Raw genomic sequence first — 19,767 nt, forward strand, 5'->3', positions numbered from 1 at the left:
GTAGCACGTCAGATATAATGTACGAGCAATGCTTTGAGCAGCTAGATGAAGAAGATAAGGAGAGGTTGAAACCCATTCATGCTCCCGTATCTGAATTTGGAGGCGAGGTGATACACCCGCGAGGGGTGATATCCTTTCCAGTCACTCTCAGTGACAGAATCCATTCAAGAACCGAAGAGGTTGAGTTTTTGGTTTTGCCAGCAACATCAAAGCATGACATTATCCTAGGTCGGGAAGCGATCGGTGACTTCAATGCCCATCCTTCTACAGCACACGGTGTAGTGGGAGTTCCGACTCGCACTGGTGTGGCTATCATTCATATTAATCGCCATTGCTTCGCGACAGAAAGTTCTAAGCCCAGCAAAGTTCCGAAGAAAGCTCGACGGACTGAACCCGAGAAATGGGTACTAAACAAAAAATTCCCAAATAAAATTGTAACAATTGGACCCGCTATCTCTGAGATAGTGAGGACATTTTTGAACCAGTTGTTGACAAAAAACGTTGACGTCTTCGCGTGGCAGCCCGCGGACATGACCGGGGTTCCACGGAAGATTGCAGAACACAAGTTGCGAGTAAACCCAACGTTTACTCTAATAGTACAGAAGAAGCGTAAGATGGGGCCAGAACAAACGAAAGCGATGAACGAACAAGTTCAGGACCTCTTACATGCTTGAATCATCCGCCCAATCCAATACCATACTTGGGTCGCCAATCCAGTCATTGTCCTCAAAATTAATGGGACTTGGCGGATGTGCATAGATTTCAAGGATCTGAACAAGGCATCTCCCAAGGACTGTTATCAATTGCTGGAAATCGATCTCAAAGTTGATGTTGTAGCCTCATTCAAATTCAAATGCTTCTTAGATGACTACAAAGGCTATCATCAAATCCGCATGGCGGCGGGTGATGAAGACAAGACAGCGTTTCGCACAGACCAAGGCACATTCTGTTATAAGATGATGCCATTTGGTTTAAAAAACGCGGGGGCTACATATCAACGGTTGATGGATGAGGCATTTAAGAAACAAATTGATCGGAACTTGGAAGTTTACATGGACGATCTCGTGATCAAAAGCATTGAGGAAGATCAAATGCTGAGAGACATCGAAGAAACATTTGAGACTTTGAGAAGCATCAACATGAAGTTGAATCCAGCCAAGTGTTCCTTTGGGATGGAAGAGGTAAAAAATCCTAGGAGTGATCATTACAGGCGCGGGTTTTAAGGCTAACTCGGATAAAGTCCAGGCAGTATCCCTCATGCCTTCCCATTCGTCCCTTAAGAAAGTGCATACACTCAACGGAAGATTAGTTGCACTGAACAAATTCTTAGCAAATCATGCAGCTAAGTCTTACCCGTTCATTTCAACTCTGAGAAATTGTCTCAAGAAGGCACATTTCAAGTGGACCGCGGAAGCTGAACAAGCATTCCTGGAGGTCAAACAGTGCTTAATGGAGTTACCTACCCTAACAGCACCACACGCGGGTGAACCTCTAAGACTGTATTTGTCAGCAACTGACATCACCATTGGGGTCGTACTACTGACAGACATAAAGAATGTCCAAACACCAATCTATTATGTCAGTAGGACGTTGACTGACCCGGAAACCAGGTACTCAATGCTTGAAAAATTGGTTCTGGCGATGGTCTATGCTGCCAGGCGACTCCGCAGGTATTTCCAAGGTCATCCCATTAACGTGCTGACAGGATACAAACTAAAGAATGTACTAAGCAAACCAGAATTCTCTGGGCGATTGGCAAAATGGGCCATCGAACTGGGTGAGCATGCGATTGAGTACAAACCTAGACCAGCGGTTAAAGGGCAGGTGTTGGCGGACTTCGTCACAGATGTTCTGCAGCATAAAGAAAAGGAGTGCTTAGTTGAACAACAGCCCCAAATACCTCCGGAACAAGGACAAATATGGTCATTGTTCACGGATGGAGCATCCAGTAGTGAGGGATCTGGTGCAGGCCTCAGGTTAGTCAATTCCGAAGGCCATGAGTTTACTTACGCCATCAAGTTAGATTTCAAGAGTACTAACAACAAGGTGGAGTCTGAAGCATTTTTTGATGGCTTAAGAATAGCTAAGAAGCTTGGGGTAAAACACCTTGAAGTATGTGTGGATTCCATGTTAATCGCGGGACAAATCAACGGTACTTATGAAGCAAAGAACGACATAATGGCTTCATACGTGTCGCAGGTGAAAGATTTGATCCTCCAATTCTCTTCATGAAAAATCATTCATATAAAGAGAAGCGAGAACAAATCAGCGGATGCCGCCCCCATCAAGTTGGCTTCAACAAATTTTGAGCTCTTTGCTAAGGACATTCGCATTGAAGTTTTGGATCACCCGTCCGTCCCGCATAATCAAGTTTTGGTAATCCAGACTGGCGTAGAATCCTGGATGACACCAATCATGGCTTACTTGTCATCAGGAGTTCTCCCAGAAGAGAAGGCCACGGCTCGGAAGATAAAACACAGGGCCTTGAACTATCAGATGAACGATGGTGTTTTGTATCGACGTTCCTTCCTCGGCCCACTACTTATAAGTGTGGATGCCGAAGACGCCAACTATTTAATCAGAGAAGTTCATGAAGGCATTTGTGGTCTTTACGCGGGCCCAAGAATGGTTGTAGCAAAACTTATGAACGCCGGATACAACTGGTTGGGAATGCATTTGGATGCCGTGCAGGAAATAAAGAAATGTGATTTTTTTTAGCGTCATGCTCCCAAGACACTGCGACCAAAGAACGAACTCGTTCCATTCACTTCCTCTTGGCCGTTCCAAAAATGGGCTATTGACATCATGGGACCTTTTCCTGAAGCCCCAGGACGTGTCAAATTTCTAATCGTGGCCATTGATTACTTCACCAAGTGGGTGGAAGCCAAACCAGTCGCATCCATTACGGCATCAAGTGTCAAGAAATTCCTTTGGGTATTCATAATCTGTCGGTTTGGTCTTCCGCTAGAACTTGTGAGTGACAACGGTACTCAATTTACGGATAGCGGGTTACAAGAGTGGTGGAAAGAACTTCATGTTCCTCAGATTTTCACATCTGTAGCTCATCCGCAAGTCAACGGTCGGGTTGAACGAACCAACCGGACAATCAAAGAGGGGATTAAAGCAAGGTTAGGTATAAAACGAACAGGCTGGGTCGACGAATTGCCCCATGTACTTTGGGCCTTCCGCACTCAGAAGAATTCAAGTAATTCTGAAACGCCGTTCAGTTTAACCTATGGCACCGAGGCCATGATCCCCGCCGAAATCGGGGTTCCATCCGCACGAACTCTACTGATCGACGATAACGACAAAGAGTTACGGATGAACCTCAACCTTTTTGAAGAAAGAAGTGAATTGGCATCGATCCGCGAGCATAACTATAAACGCCAATTGCAGAAATATTATGACTCGCGGGTCAAAAATGCATGTTTGATGCAGGATATTTTGTCTTCCGCAGTAACGAAGCTTCCGGCCAAGAGCCCTCGGGAAAGTTGGCCCCAACTTGGGAAGGCCCTTACAAGATTAAACAAGTGTTATCAAAGGGTGCTTACAAGTTAGAAAAGTGGGATGGGACTGAGGTCCCTAGAACTTGGAATGTGGCACACTTAAAAAAATGTTACATCTAATAAGACGTGTTATTTACCTTTATTCTTGGTCTGCGTGCCTAATAAATTAGTAAAGGACATGTAACGGCATTCCTTGTAATTTTTTGGCTTATGCCTATTTTATGGAAAATTTAATAATTCCACATTCTAATTTTATGTTCCAGTCTGCGTGCCAAAATACAATCCTTTATTGACAAATAAGAAGATCCTACAAGCACTTATATTATCAAATATAAGACAAAGTGTACCGGATGAGACAAACTTCATATATATGTACAAATGGTATTACAAAAGGTATTAATTATTACAAGATAGACTTATGCAGAATTATAAAAATACACGATTACAATTATTATACAGCATCTCCGTATTCTTCCTGATCGTCATCCTCAATCGCAAGGAGCTCCTTCAACTGTTCCACCCCATCTTCTTGATCCGCAAGCTCGACAATTTGACTTTCAATAGTGAACTTCAAAATGTGAAATATCTTTGTCTTTTCATCAAGAATTTTGGCATTATCCTGGCCGTGCAAGACGTATTCCTCGAGAAGTCTTTTTTCTTAAGCAAATTTAATACCTTCCCGGAAACCCGTCTGGCGGCCAGCCTGAGAAGACGCGATCAAAAGAGTGGCGAGACAGTTGCCAAGTTCATCGCCCTCCCGGACGTGGGCAATTACCTGTTAACATGAAAGACATAAGCAGGCTGTCTAGGTAAAATTACTTTTTACAAAGGAATTTGAAGAAAAGTGAGAGTTACCTTGGGAACTCCTTCCGACAACAACCACTTTTTATCCACCTTGGCTCGGATAAGTTCCTTCTTGTTCTCGGCACCGTCCAATGCTTGCTCCCTGTTCTTGGTAGCAAGAGTGACAAGGTGTTCATCTTTGGCGGCTGACCCAACCTTCAGAGTCTTTATGAGCCCGTCACACTCATCCAGTTGTTGCTGAAAAGCAATTTTGGCTTCCTTAGCAACATACCGGTGAGCTTTCTCCGCCTCAAGTGCCATATTGGCATCCGCCAACTGTCGTTCGGCGTTATCAGCAGCCAGGCGGTTGTCTTTGGCTTCTTTCTCCGCCTGGGTTGCCTTAATTTCTAACTCCTCCCACTCCTCATTCATGCCTAGCCAGTCTCGACATAATTATTGAGTGGTGGAGATAGTGTTGGCTAGGCTGTAAGAGTAGGAGTTCAGTAACTCTTGGTGCAGACGCCTGTGCTGACGCTCCCTCTCCGCAGGAGGAAGACCCCCCCTGTAGGTATTCCAGGCATATATCCGCGTAAAAAAAAGTTGAGTCATGGCGTATGGACCAACGCGGACGATGCATCGAAGAGTCTTCCCCGTGCTGGGAAGAAGACGCTTGTGGGCCACGACCATAGACGCTAACCCCTCCTTGATCCTTACAACGGTAGGAAGCTTGGAAAGGTGAAGAAATGACGGGGTCTTTAAGGTTCCCGTCTTTCTTAACCCAAAAGGAGTGATATATGCAATAACAACCGGCTCCTGCACACCTGTCAGCTGAGACATTGGCGGTGTAGCAGGCGGTGTTGACCCCCTTGGACCTGAAGGATCCTCAGAAGATTTCTCCAGGAATTATGCAAAGCAACATGTCTATATCAGTAACATACTTCACAGAAATGAAAAGCAATTATCAATGCTTGGAAATTATTGAGATTACCTGAAGAAACATCTGTGGATGCAAGTTGTCGAACAAGAGATGCCAATTTCATCTTCTTGAGTTTGTGGGTAACGGCGGGCTTGGTGGCTTGCACCTTCCGTTTCCCAGAAACTTTGGAGACACCTGCATCGTCAGCCTGATGATCACCTTCGTTGACGACATCGTCAGTAGCTTGATGTTCATCTCCGGAGGTAACATTAGCACCTTCGTCATCCCCCACCTTAATGGTGACTGGAACCTGATTCCGCTGACCTACAGTCGAATGTAGGATATTTAAAGGGTCAGTAGCACCAACTGATACTCCTTCTTCGCGGGATGATGACTCCTCGCTAGACGAAAGAAGTATTATCACCACACTAGAAGTTGCAGCAGTAATTGGCCGGGGTTTAAGAATTCCCTCACTTTTTTAAAAAAAATTCCTCACCTTTAGTATACATCGCCTCGAAAACCACGGGTTCCGAGTGAAAGGCGGTGGGGAACAAAAAATTGTTGTGGGTACGCTCAAGAATGGGTGCGTCCTTTGGATCAATAGGGTGGCGTCCCATAAGACCTTCCTCATGGTCTAGGAGCGTACTAAATATGGAACCCTCACCTGCATAGACAAAAAGAAATCAGAATGTAGGCGGAACCTTAAAAAAGCAAAAATAAACTTACCTTTATTTGGTTTTTCATAATATGGCTCCAAGTCAGGAAACGGCCATAGACAGCTCATCTTGGCAGCCACCAATGCTCCCTCATGTATCGCACGCATGGGAGTGGGTGTACGGGTTAGAGTCTCGAACCACGAGAGGTTCACCTCTGTAGTAGCGCGGACCACAAGAAGCCCTTCTTCGGCTTTGCGATATGTCATCTCGAATGGAATGACGTCTTCCCAGATCCAAAAGAACTTGGGCTTCCTCTCGTGGAGACTCCGGTACCACTCAGTAGCAATGGGTCCCTTCCCGGCGGTAAACCAACAGTACCACCCACCCCGGTTAGCAATCTTATAAAAGATGGTGAACTGGCCTACAATAGGCTCCATGTTGTGAGCCTGACAATAGAATTCGAAGTGTCGAATTCTCAACATCCCAAAGGGATGGACCTGTGATAAGTGGATCCCATAGGCCGTCAAGACGGCCTGAATAAACTTCGTTACGAGCAACCTGAAGTTCCCGGTAGTGAAGTGGTCCGCGTACACGGTCATCTTCTTCGCGGGTGGGTTAGTGGCAATCGACCCGTCCGTCGGATACTCGGGCTCCCAATCAGGCGCTAGGCCATAGACGTTGACGATGTATTGATAATCCCTCTCTTTCCAGCGAAGAACGATGTTGTTTATCAATGCATCACCCTTCTTCTCTTTACCCATTTTTTAACGACAAATGATTAAATGTTGAAAGCAAATGGAAGTTTCAGATTTGGAATTGGAGAGAAAAAAGAAGAATTAAAAGATAAGAATGAAAGGAAGGGAGAGACGCCTTATTTATACGCATCGCAGTTAATGCGATGGATGGGATGCCAGTGGAGAGAGAAAAATACAATCCAATCAACAGGTTACACGTTAGGCGGGAAAGACGAAAAAGCACAATGGACTGTAGCAAGACGTCAGACACGTCTTATCAACTGTCCTGTAATATTTCTCTTTCCGCCACGTCATCATTTTTTCTCCCACTTTCAAAGTTCAAAAACATCCCAGAAAATATCTCACAAGATATTATCCTAACAAGAAGTAATTCAAAATTCACAAGAGGACAAAATTTTCTTTTCATTCATGATTAAAGAATAATTACAAAACATGAAAAGAAATTACAAGTCATATATCTATCCTAAGAGTCTTGGGCGGATGAATCTTCCAGAGGAGTAGGCGGAGTGTCTTCTGTTCCTTCCCCCAAGTATTCCTTCAACTGCTCCACGCCGTCACTGGCCATGGCAAATTCTGGAAGCATGTACTCCAAGGGGAAAGATAACTTATCATATTCATTAAGGCGCATATCGTACTCTTGGGCAACATTCCGTCCATGCAGCGAGTGTTCTTCAAAAGGGCGACTGGCTTGGGCATAATCCATTCCTTCATTAAAGCCCAAAACACAGCCGGAATTAGAAAAAGCAGCAAGCAAGAAAGCCAAGCTATCTCTCAATTTCGTTCCCTCCTTGATATGCTTGATGACCTATAAAGGAAAAACAGATTCATTAACAATTGTTAAAACACAAAAAATATGGGTAACAGTGGAAGAGTGGGATAACATACCGCGTTATGACCTTGACCCAAAAGCTAACGTCGTTCCCTCTCTGCCCGCTCCGCCCTCTCCTGAAGCTATTGTACCCGGCGGCTATTTTTTGCTTTTCATTTAAGTGTTCTGCCGCACGGGCTTCCGCTTCATCACGGGCTTGCAGAAGTGAGTCATATGCGGACTGCATATCATCAGCCCTTTTCTCATTAAGTTCTGCCCGCTCCTTCTGCACCTTGGATTCCTCCTCAAGCTCCTGGATAAGGACGCCTTGGCGGGCCATTTGTTCTTCTAACGCCGAATTGGATTCAAGTGCCTTTGCCAAGTCATCCTTCTTCCTTTGAGTTTCAGCCCGGGCAGCTTGAAGAACAGTGTTTGTTTCTTACAAGCTTCCTCCCACTTACGCGTAGCTGCCTTGTGTCTATCTTTCTCATTCCTGAGAGCAATTTAGCATCAGATAGTTTCACTTGGCAGTGTTGGCAACCTGGCGTTGCTCATGAGCCTCCTTCTTCGCTTCCTCAGAAGACTGAATCAGCTCACCCCATCGCTCCCCCGTCGATCGTGACTCGCGTAAAATTTCATGCCCACAAGCCATAATGTTGGCTAAGGACGAGGAATAGTCATGATAAAGATCTTGGCGAGGACGACCGCGCTGGTGGATCCGCTCCGCTTTCGGGACACATTGGTTGACAAATGTCACACAAGTGTCCGGATCAGTAAAACGGGACCCTTTCACGATGTTCCAGTTCGGGATAAACATTTCGTTATCCTTCCCTGGATTGGGCTTCTCATAATGGTCAAAGTGTGACGTTTGGGGACAAACACACCTTCAACGTCTGTTGTAAAAGGGGAGGGAGTCGACAAGAATCCTGACGGAGTTGGGGGTGGAGATTCTTGCGTTTTGGACGCCTCCTCGCCCACAACTGGATCTTTTCCTGCAGAGCTGGAAGCATTTCCAGGCTCAAACAGGTAAGCCAAGGGATCCTTAGTTTCCGGCGGAGGGAGCGGGCCCTCTTGATTCTCCTCAGACGGAGGATTTGGTGGTCTGCCTTCTGTTAGTGCACGGTTTTGCGTCTAGAGTCTTTGTATTTATCGTTAACGTTTTTGTTTATTAATTAATGTAATAATTAATTTATTTAATAGCCAGTTCGCTAAGTTAAAGGCTAGTTCGCTAGGGGATGATAGCGAACTAGCCAAGTAATGTATTCCCTCCTGAGTCGTTAGGGGATGTTAACGAATCAGGGGGTGTTTCGCTATAATAATGTATGTAACGAAGGAGATGCTGGTTCGCTAGGGGATGCTAGCGAACCAGATCACCTTCTATATATAGTGAACTCCTGTTCACAATTAATATGAGTTTTGAGCTAATTAACAAACTGTTGTCCTATCTCTCTCTCAAGCTTCACCTAATATTATACAAACGTTACTGATAATATATTGATAATAGATATACATATATACAACACTGAATCGATGTTAATTATGAGCTAGATCTAGTACTAATCGGATAGTCACAGATCTGAGATCTGTTATTGTTATTGATTGGTAATCCGGGTTCCAACAAGTGGTATCAGAGCTCTTGGTGCTCGATTTACACTTGATTTGGTGTTTCAATTGTTATTTCTATTAATTTTTCCTATTTTAGAGTTTTTGAATCGAATTTGGTTTGAATTGGTTGAATTATGGATGAATTGGATTGAATTCGTGTTGGTTAAGATATTGTAGAGGTTCGGATTAGAGGAATTGAGATTTGATTTGGATTTGTGTTGTTTGGTAATGATTTCGGTTTAAGTCCGAAACAGGGTTTTGTTTTGGTCAAATTGGTATGGTAATTAGTGTTAATCGGTTACGAGATGGTGTGTACTGGTTTCGGAATTGGTTTACGAGGATATTGGTAGGTTATTTGTGCGTTTTGGTTGAGTACGAGGTTGTATTACGAATTTGTTGTTGTTGGGTTTCTGGGTTAATGTTCATAAGTTTCTGGAAATTCACTTTGAATGTTTGAAGATTTGAAGATGAACGTAATTCTCTATCATCTGTATGGTGATTTGCTATATGTTTATATGTGATTCGTTATCAATTTTGCTACTTCGCTACCTAGTTCGTTAATCAATTCGTGTGAGTTATTGGTTCGTGTTATCTAGTTCGTTAACTAGATTAACCGATTCGTGTGACACGTGTTCTTCTTGGGATTTGTGTCCTAACAACTTTTGCCACATGGCATAAGGTGTCAGAGTTTGTTACAAACGGTTGTAACAACCTGATTCGCTATAGTGTGATTCGCTAATCAACTGTAGCTGATTCGTTATCTTATTTCGCTAAGCATTCCTTTATGATTCGCTAAGCAATCCTTTGTGATTCGCTAAACTAATCCTTTGTGATTCGTTTGGTCAATTCGTTAAGTTGACTTGTCATTCGTTATCTGTTTCGTCATTTGGTTGATTAACCTTATTTGTGATTCGTTAACTTTCAATCTTAACTTCATTAAGACTTGATTCGCTACACTATTCACAGTTCGCTATAACTGTTCACTGATTCGTTAACTTGACTTGTGATTCGCTAAACAAGTTTCTCATTCGTTAAGTTACTTCGCCACTGATCAATCTTAACTTTGTTAAGGGTTGATTCGTTAGACACTGTTTATAGTTCGCTACAACTGTTTGCAGTTCGCTACAGTTACAGTTCGTTAAATCTTAATCCTTATTCGTTAAACCTTTAATTTTTGAAACTTTTCAAAAATGGCCGGCATGTATGCATTAGCGTCTCAAAACATGTTGATGCAACAAATGTTGCAACTTGATACCGAGATAGGTTCGCATTCTAAATGTCCAAGATTGATGAAGTTCAGTGACTTTGCCAAGTGGGAACCTCGGTTTCGTGCACATTTGGGATCTGTTCATCCTGATTGTTCTTAATGTCTTGATGAAGTTTATGTGGCATCAATGATTGGTGATGTTACTATTGGGTATACTCCTAAAGCTATTTTTCAATACTCACAAGAAGAGAAAAAAGCTTTAGAAATCGAGATAAAAGCCTATTCTACTCTGACTATGGCTTTACCAGAAAATATCTTTCATCAAGTTGGTAGTATCAAGAGATGTGCGTCTTTATTTCAACATCTGCGTATGAGAAGCATGGGAAACACAGCTGAGAGTAAGAAAGTGATGCTCAAGTTTCAGTTTCGAAACTTTAATCTATTGAAGGGAGAAACAGTTGAAGAGATGACTACAAGATTTAGTCATTTAATTGCTGAAATGGACAAGATGAAAATGGAAATTTCTGAAAGGGATAAAATTGACACTATTAAAAGTGTGCTTCCAAGTTCTTACTCAACTTTTCTAATGGTTTTGAAAGAGAATGACTATTTTGTGAATGAAGACTTGACAGCACTTGAATTTCTACAAAAGATCGAAGCTAGAGAATACGATCTTAAGTGTCAAAAATCCTCCAAAGAAAATCAAGATCCTGCTTTCTATGGTGGAAGTATGCCTCTTAGTTCAATGATCTCTCCAATCACTGCTTTTCTTACTCATGCTGCAAGTGAACAAGAATCAACTATGTTTAATGATCCAAAAGTTTGTTTCTACTCTGCTGGTAATTCGAGTGGTTCTGGAAGTTCAACTAATACCAATCCATTTGCTACATCACCTAGTGTTAATATGAAGGAAGCTGAGCAAAACTTTGCTTTTCTGACGGTTTTTATGTCTTCATATGAAAACTTAGTGAGTAGTAAGATTGCCACAAGTGATTTAACAGATGAGGACTATGATCAGATAGATCCAGATGATCTAGAAATCATGGATTTAAAATGGAACATGGCTATGATCGTTCGTAAAGTTAAAAGATTCATGCAGAGAACTGGAAAAGATCTTCCAGCTTTAAACAAGAAGTTGGGTTTTGACAAATTAAAAGTAAAGTGTTATAATTGTCAAGAATTTGGGCATTTCGCGAAGGAATGTGACAAACCAAGGAAAGAATACACTGGACCTCGTGGTCAAAGTCAAAATGCTTCTACACCACGAGGAAGTGATGCTGAAAAGAAACCATCTTCTTCTACAACACAAGCAATGTTAGCAGATGGAACCGACTGGTCACAACGGTTACTATGCAATGATGTTCAAGCAAATTTGGCTATGTTTGGGTTACATAAAGATTGTCAAGATGCAATTGGTGGTGAGATGTCTTCCGATAATGATTCTGGATCTGATTCTGACGACTTTTGCGACAAGCCTTCCGAATCAATGTTTGCTTGCATGGCCAAGATCAATGAGGTTAGTAACTCTATTTCTGCTACTTCATTTGTTAAAGCATCATGTGTTGACTATGAATCTAGCAAATCTAAGCTAGAAGCATTGAAAAATCAAAATGATAGTCTAATAAGAGAAATTGCTTCTCTTAAGGATACTTATCAACAATCTCTTGAATCTCAAAGGAGATCTCGAGAAAAGGTTGAAGCATTGTCGACAAGTAACCATGATCTCAAAGCCGAGTTATCTGTGAAAATGACCATTAATGACCAAAAGTTTCAGGAAATCTTGAAACATCGTTCTAAGATAACTGAGCTTGAGAATGAGGTTCTTGAGTTGAAGAACAAATTGGGGAAATTTAGAAATTCAACTTTTCTGTTGAATGAAATCATTGAGGTATCTGGAAAACAAAAGGATTCCAAGAAAGGTATTGGTTTTGTTGAAATTCCACCACCTTTTCATAATGATTATAAAATTAATCCTTTTGCAAGAAAAGAAGAGGATTTGATTAAAAAAGAATCTGTGATTTCTGAAAAACCTAAATTGGTTAAACCTGAAATTGTCAAACCCCAAGTTGCTCCTCAAAAACCTCATGTGGAAAGTAAAAAGGTCTTTGTTGAAAATGTTGACAAAGTGATTATTGAAGATGTGTTTGAACCCGAGATTATACACAAGAATAAGAACATTCCTAGTTCTAATCACATTCTGTGCGAGCCTCACGAATTTGAGGAAGCAGTGTATGGTTCACACAAACCTCAGGTGAAAAAGGAAAATCCGATGAAAGTGAACTCTATGAAGGAAAAGAAGTCAGTTAAACCAAATATTTCTGACGAGGACTTAATGCGTTTCATTAATCCTCCGAGTTCTAAGTCTTCATCGGATAGAGTTTTTAAGTTAAAAGGAATGGACATGATGTTCACTGAAAAAGATATTCCAATAAGTATCATCAAACCTGAACTTATTGAGAGTGTTTTTGTCAATGAAACTTCAAAAATTTAAGAACTTGAACGTGTGTATACTCAAACAAAAACATCAGTTCAATCTGACCCATTGACTAAGGCAAAACAACTTTTAACACAAGCTACGAAAATTAACTTTGTGAAGTCAAATGGGACAGATACACTAAAAGGTTTTTCGAACTGTTTTAATTTAGATTTTTATTTAAAGAAGAAATCTGAATTATCTGATGAGTTTGCTAAGAGCATGACTAAAAATGTGAGTCATCATCAAAATTCTGGGTCATTCATTCCAAATACCTCGCAACAACATCGTGTAGACATGCGAAGTTGTTTCTTATGCGGTCAACAGGGTCATGTTATGAGGAATTGTAATCAACAGAACTATCAGAATCTTCATCCTTTTATCAAGGACAAATCTAAGCCAATTCCATTGGTCAAGGAGATCCTGAAACGACCTATGTCGTATGCTGATGATACTCATATTTTGTTCTCTAATGTGAATCCTCGGAAGGTTCTTCATGTCAATGAGACACATGGTCAAGTGAAACCAAAATTCGTTCCAACTGAACCCATATGTTAGAACAAGAATTCAAACATTGTTCAGGCAGCTTACTTAAGACGAAAGTCTAGGAAGCCAGTAACTTATTCACAAGTGGCTGAACAACAGTTGAAATCTGTTCAAGTTAATGATCAAAGAGAAAACCAAAAGGTGCCCAAGACCGAGGCCTGGGCTGCCTTTTTGAACTAATCACTTTTGTTTGTGTGTAGGGTTCACCCAAGACCACCTCTGGTGAAAACTGGATCATGGATAGCGGATGTTCTCGCCATATTACTGGAAATCTCAACCTCTTATCAAACGTAAGAAATATTCAAGGGGGTTATGTAGCGTTTTCTGGGAATTCTGGGGGCATGATCACACAAGAGGGTGAAGTTTCAAATGGTCACATTACGTTTGAGAAAGTGAATTATTGCGACATAGTTGATCATAACTTATTGAGTGTATCGCAGATTTGTGATAAAAAGTACACTACGATATTTACTGACAAAGAATGTCTTATCTTGAAACCGGGTTATGTTATTCCCGAGGACATGGTTGTCATGCGATCACCACGATTAAATGATATTTATGTCTAAAATATGAGTTCTAAGATATCCACGTCGATCGAAACATGTTTTGTCTCGAAAGCAACCGAGAAAGACTCGATTCAATGGCATCGTAGAATGGGTCACATACATGTCAGAAAGATGAATTATTTAATGGCAAATGATTTAGTTGAAGGTGTCTCGTTAAAGAATTTTAAGTTATCCGAGCATTGCATTGCATGCAAAAAGGGCAAGCAGAAGAAGAAGACACATCCCTCTAAGTTATTGAATTCCATTGATACTCCTCTTGAACGACTTCATATGGATTTGTTTGGTCCTATGAATCGTGCGAGTATTTCTGGGGATTGGTATTGTCTTGTCGTGACTGATGATTATACAAGATACTCTTGGGTGTTATTTATGAGTTTAAAGGATCAAACACCGGTTTTGGTACAAAATCTTATTACTAAGATTGAATCACTGTATAAACAAAAGGTGAGGAGAATCCGAAGTGATAATGGTACTGAATTCAAAAACACTATATTGGATTTCTTTTGTATTCAAAAGGGAATTCACCGAGAATATAGTGCACCTTATGTACCTCAACAAAACGGTGTTGCTGAACGGAAAAATAGAACTCTGATTGAAGCTGCACGCACAATGCTTGCTGATTCTAAGCTTCCTGTCCAATTCTGGAATGAGGCAGTGAATACAGCTTGTTATACGCTTAATCGAGTTCTAACTGTGAAACGACTCAAGAAGACAAGCTACGAGCTCTTAAATAATAGAAAACCTAATTTAAAGTACCTGGAACCATTTGGGTGTCCGTGTACAATGTTGAAGAAGGATTCGGGTCAATTTGAAGAAAAAGCTATTGAAGGGTATTTCTTGGGATATGCATCTCCAAAGAAAAGGGTTTTTAATTTCACATCTGGTTGTGTTGAAGAATGGTACCATGTGGATTGTCAGAAGTATACTACTCATTCACAAGGGAAAGGTCCAGACTGGATGATTGACTACGATAGTTTATTTAATTCATTTACTCCTTCGACTGAACACATTGATGAAGATCTGGTTCGAGAATACTTTGAAGATCATTTGACCATTCCAAGATTTTCAAGTTCTAATGATGTTGAAGCTCAACCAGATGCTCCAACTGAAGAACCTCAAGTTGTTTCTCCAGTTGCTATTGATAATGTTTCTACTTCTTCTGATGATGATCAAGCTGAAGTTCAAGTTATTGACCTTGACAGTGATAATTTTTCATCTCCCGAGTTAGGTGAACATTACACTATTTTATTTGATAATGTTATTGTTCCTGAGAATCCCACTCTTCGGATTCATGGATATCATCCACAGGAAAACATCATTGGAGAACTTGATGTGGGCGTTCGTACACGTCATCAAGTTGCTTCGTCAAGTGATAATAACATATTGTGTGCTTACACTAACTTACACTCTTCGGGAATTGTAAATCTTGCTAAATTCTATTGCTTTCTATCTCAAGTTGAGCCAACGATAGCTCGTAAGGCACTTGAAGATCCTTCTTGGGTAGAAGCTATGCAAGAAGAATTACAGCAATTTACACGTTTGGGTGTTTGGGACTTAATAGACAAACCTGCTAGAGTCAAGAAAGTCATTCCGACTAAGTGGGTATTTAAGTGTAAGAAGGATGATCGAGGGGTAATTGTGAGAAACAAGGCACGATTAGTGGTGCAAGGTTTTCATCAGCAAGAGGGTATTGATTACACAGAGGTATATGCTCCAGTTGCAAGATTAGAGTCAATTCGAATCTTCCTGGCATATGCAGCTTATTAGAATATCAAGGTCTATCAAATGGATGTTAAAAGTGCTTTTCTCAATGGTGAATTACACGAGGAAGTGTTTGTTTTACAGCCTCCTGGTTTTGAAGATCCTGATTATCCGGACCGTGTTTACCAATTAAACAAGGCCCTGTATGGTCTACATCAAGCCCCGAGAGCTTGGTATGGCACGCTCGCCGACCATCTGACTGATAATGGCTTCAAACGAGGGACCGTCGACTGCACTTTATTTAATAAAAATGTTGGTGACGATCTTCTCCTAGTCCAGATTTATGTCGACGATATTATTTTTGGGTCTATAAACGACACATTGTGTAAGGAGTTCGAGAAATCCATTCAAACAAAGTTCGAGATGAGCTCGATGGGAGAGATGAATTTCTTTTTAGGGTTGCAGGTTCACCAGTCTGCTCACGGAAGTTTTATTCACTAGACTAAGTATGTGAACGACGTCTTGAGCCGATTCAAGATTTCTGCCAGAAAAATCCCTTCTACTCCTCTTCCAGTAGGGCACAATTTATCACCGGATGAATTGGAGGATTCCGTTGATCCTACCCTCTATCGTGCCATGATTGGTTCTTTAATGTATTTAACGGCTTCTCGCCCTGATATTATGTTTGCTGTTTGTCTTTGTGCAAGGTATCAAGCAAGTCCACGAGTGACTCACCTAGCTGCAGTTAAGAGAATTCTTCAGTATTTGAGGGGAAATCCAGACATCGGGTTGTGGTACCCCAAGGATGATACTTTCGATCTTACTGCCTACTCATACTCAGATTCTGGAGGATGCAAGATCAATTTCAAGTCTACTACATCGGGATGTCAATTTTTAGGAAACCGGCTTGTTTCCTGGCAGTGTAAGAAGCAGACAACAGTCTCCACTTCAACCGCCGAAGCTGAGTATGTTGCAGCCTCGAGTTGCTGTTCCCAGGTTTTGTGGATACAACAACATCTTCGCGACTACGGTTTGAAGTTTCTTACTACTCCTATTTTGATTGATAATTCTGCTGCAATTTCTATCACAAAGAATCCCGTACAACATTCGAAAACAAAACATATCGATATTCGATATCACTTTATACGGGATTGCTTTGAGAAGAAGTTAATCGATCTTGAGAAAGTACATACTGATTTTCAGAAAGCCGATCTGTTTACTAAAGCTTTTGACAAAACGCGTTTTAAATTTTTGCTTGATTTAAACGGATTGAAGACCCTCGCTGATATCCTTAAACAAGGATGACTATCTTTATTTTCTGTCATATTTTTCTTTTAAAATTTATTTTGGTTTTAGGAGGTGAAAATCTAGAAAATACAAAAAGAGTGTGTTTTTCGTTTGTATAGATAAAATCCAAAAACATTAAAAAATTTCAAAAATTCAAAAATATTATGATTTCTGTTCTTTAATGTTTTTCTTTTAAATATTTAGAAAAACCAAAAATATTTTAAAATTTTGAAAAACCAAAAAGAATGTGATTTATGTTTTGTACAGAATATTCCGAAAATCCAAAAAGATTGTGAAGTTTATTTTGTTTATAAGAAAATTGAAAAAGACAAAAATATTGTGTTTTTAAAGTTTGTATAGAGAAAAACCAAAAAGGTTTTTGCAGGCGTTTTTAGATTATTTTCTCGCTGAAAATTACGTCGGTTATTTAAGTTTGTGAAGCATGCTTGCATGTCTTGGTCCTATTATTCACTTGTGAATTGATGATTAGCCATTTATTTATAAACTTAAGTTAACTGGGACTATTAAATTATCTTTACTTTATTTTATGCTCCTCAAAATTTTGAGGTTTTGAAGCAAAAAGAGAACATGATAGTACATTGATTATCTTGACCCAAAATCCAGCAAAAAGTAAGCTTAAAAGACTGTGTGCTTAATTGTATTGGTGCATTGGTAGGTCTTAAAACAACCCAATAGAGTAAAGTATGTGATATAAACATAAAGAAACGCCAAATTGAAAGAGGTGTTAGTCTCTAGCAAAAGTCTTGGTGAGGATGGCAGAAATGTAATAACCAGTCATACTCAAGCCTTATATTTGTTGATCACCCAAAAATAAAATAAAGCAAATAACAAGCGTTAGGATTCTGGACACTGTGGGTCTTTATGCGGCTTAATCATCAGGTTATTCATAAGCATGAATATTTCACTCGCTTTCAAGAAGCAAACCCAAAGTCATTAAACATGATCACCGCTGTACTTCGTACAATTTAAATTACTGAATTGATCAAAATCCGCTGTTAGTCATACAATTGTTCCTCCCTTGCGCGCGTCTTAATAATTAAGAAACAGACCCCAGGGGATACAATGTATGTAAGCCGACAGATGGACTCGTGCATACTCACGCACAGTAAAGGAAACTTGATGCATTGCTCAAAATTCAAAATTGGTATCAAAAATTTTGATCAACAATATAATGGTTTAAGTCAAGTTGGGGTGATTTGGCAAAAATCAAATTAAGCTTGAACCGAGATTAGGGGCTGATAGATTCTGATATTCTGTACTTTAATTGAACAAATTAATCATATCACAAAAATACTTGAATGTGTGTTATTAGATTTATGTGGATAACAATACCAATGACAGACTTATCGCCAGTCATAATATCGCTGAAATATAAAACTGGGATGGAAGGGCAATTTGGTCAATATGATTCTCTGCTCAAACTCGACAAAAATACAAAAATATGTACTGTTTTTGATAAATCATTGAAAAACACAAAAAGATTGTCTATTTTTTAATTGTTCGGATATTCTTTTGTAAATACATTCTTTATTTTTTATAAAATACCAAAAATATTTTCGTTTTTCTTTGTACATATTATTTTAAGTTATGTTTCGGAAAACTGAAACGTTTTTAAGGTATTTGGTTGTCGGGATAAAAAGATTCTCGATAACCTAATTTATTTATTTTATTTAACTATTTAATTCATTTAATTATTTAATTTAAAATTAAATAAAAGATTTGTTTTATTAGAATCTAATTCGTTATTTATGGATAACGAACTAGGTGATTCTTTAGCGAACTAACTTCTGGTTCGCTAACCTAATTCGCTTCCGCACTCTGTAACGAATCATCCCTTCGTTATGCATATTTAACGAATCATGACACGAATCATGTCTTGATTCGCTACCTTTAATTTAACGAATCAAGTAGCGATTCGCCAACATAAGGTAACGAATTTAGTTAGCGAATGGGCTAATTCGTTAACTTTAATTTAAACGAATCGTCTGATTCGTACGAGTTGTACCTCGAGTTGCGTGCAAGGTCTATATAAGAGAATAACGAATAGTCCTCCACTGTTCGCCTTCTTCCTTCACCTTAAAGTAACCTTATTCAAAATTTTCTCTGAAATTTCAATCGTCACGTTTTGATATTTCTAAGATATCTTTGGATTTCTAAGGTATAGCCGATCATGGAGATCTAATTTTCGTCAACAATGGTTAAGATTTGATAGTTAAATTTTGAACTGTTAAGGTTTAAGGGTTTTCGAGTTTATAAACCACATTTCGGTATAATTTGTGTTGACATACTTGTTAATTTAGATATTATTGTGATCGGAATGTCATTCTGATACCCTTGGTGGACTCTAATCAACATTTGATTAATGTCTGCTAGGTTAATTGATGATTCATGTTCTCCACATTTATAGTTGGTTCGTTTAACCCTCAGTACATCTAGGTGTTGAGTCTCAATCTCTTCCACCTAAGCTTACTAGTGTGATTCCGATCTCAACGAGCTAATTATCTTGATGGTTCAACGATGGTTATGGCCTAATTGTATCTGGGTTTATAATGTTGACTATTGTTGTTCATTTTGATTTTGACCTCGACTATGCGAGTAAAAGCAGAAGTCTTAATTTTTTTTTTACCATTCGTTGAAAGAGTCCCAATTCGCTAAGATCTTACAAGAACTAGCTAAGCGAATAAGATGTTACAAGAATCAAATATGGATTCCCTTAAAATATAACGAACTAGAGTTTAGTTCGTCAAAATTAAATAGTAATTCGCTATGTTCAGTTCGTTAAAGTATTTACTTGATAGCGAATTGCCTTATTCGTTATCTTATTGTAACGAATCAGTGTGATTCCCAACGAATGACATTTATTAAATAAATTAATTTCAATATTCATTTAATTTAATTAAAGGATTTAAATCGTGTAATTCGCGTAAATAGATTAAT

The sequence above is a fragment of the Bidens hawaiensis genome, unplaced genomic scaffold (assembly GCF_021521415.1).
Source record: "Bidens hawaiensis isolate Kalapana, Puna unplaced genomic scaffold, B.hawaiensis_p1.1 tig00009937_1, whole genome shotgun sequence".
In the NCBI taxonomy this organism is placed as follows: domain Eukaryota; kingdom Viridiplantae; phylum Streptophyta; class Magnoliopsida; order Asterales; family Asteraceae; genus Bidens; species Bidens hawaiensis.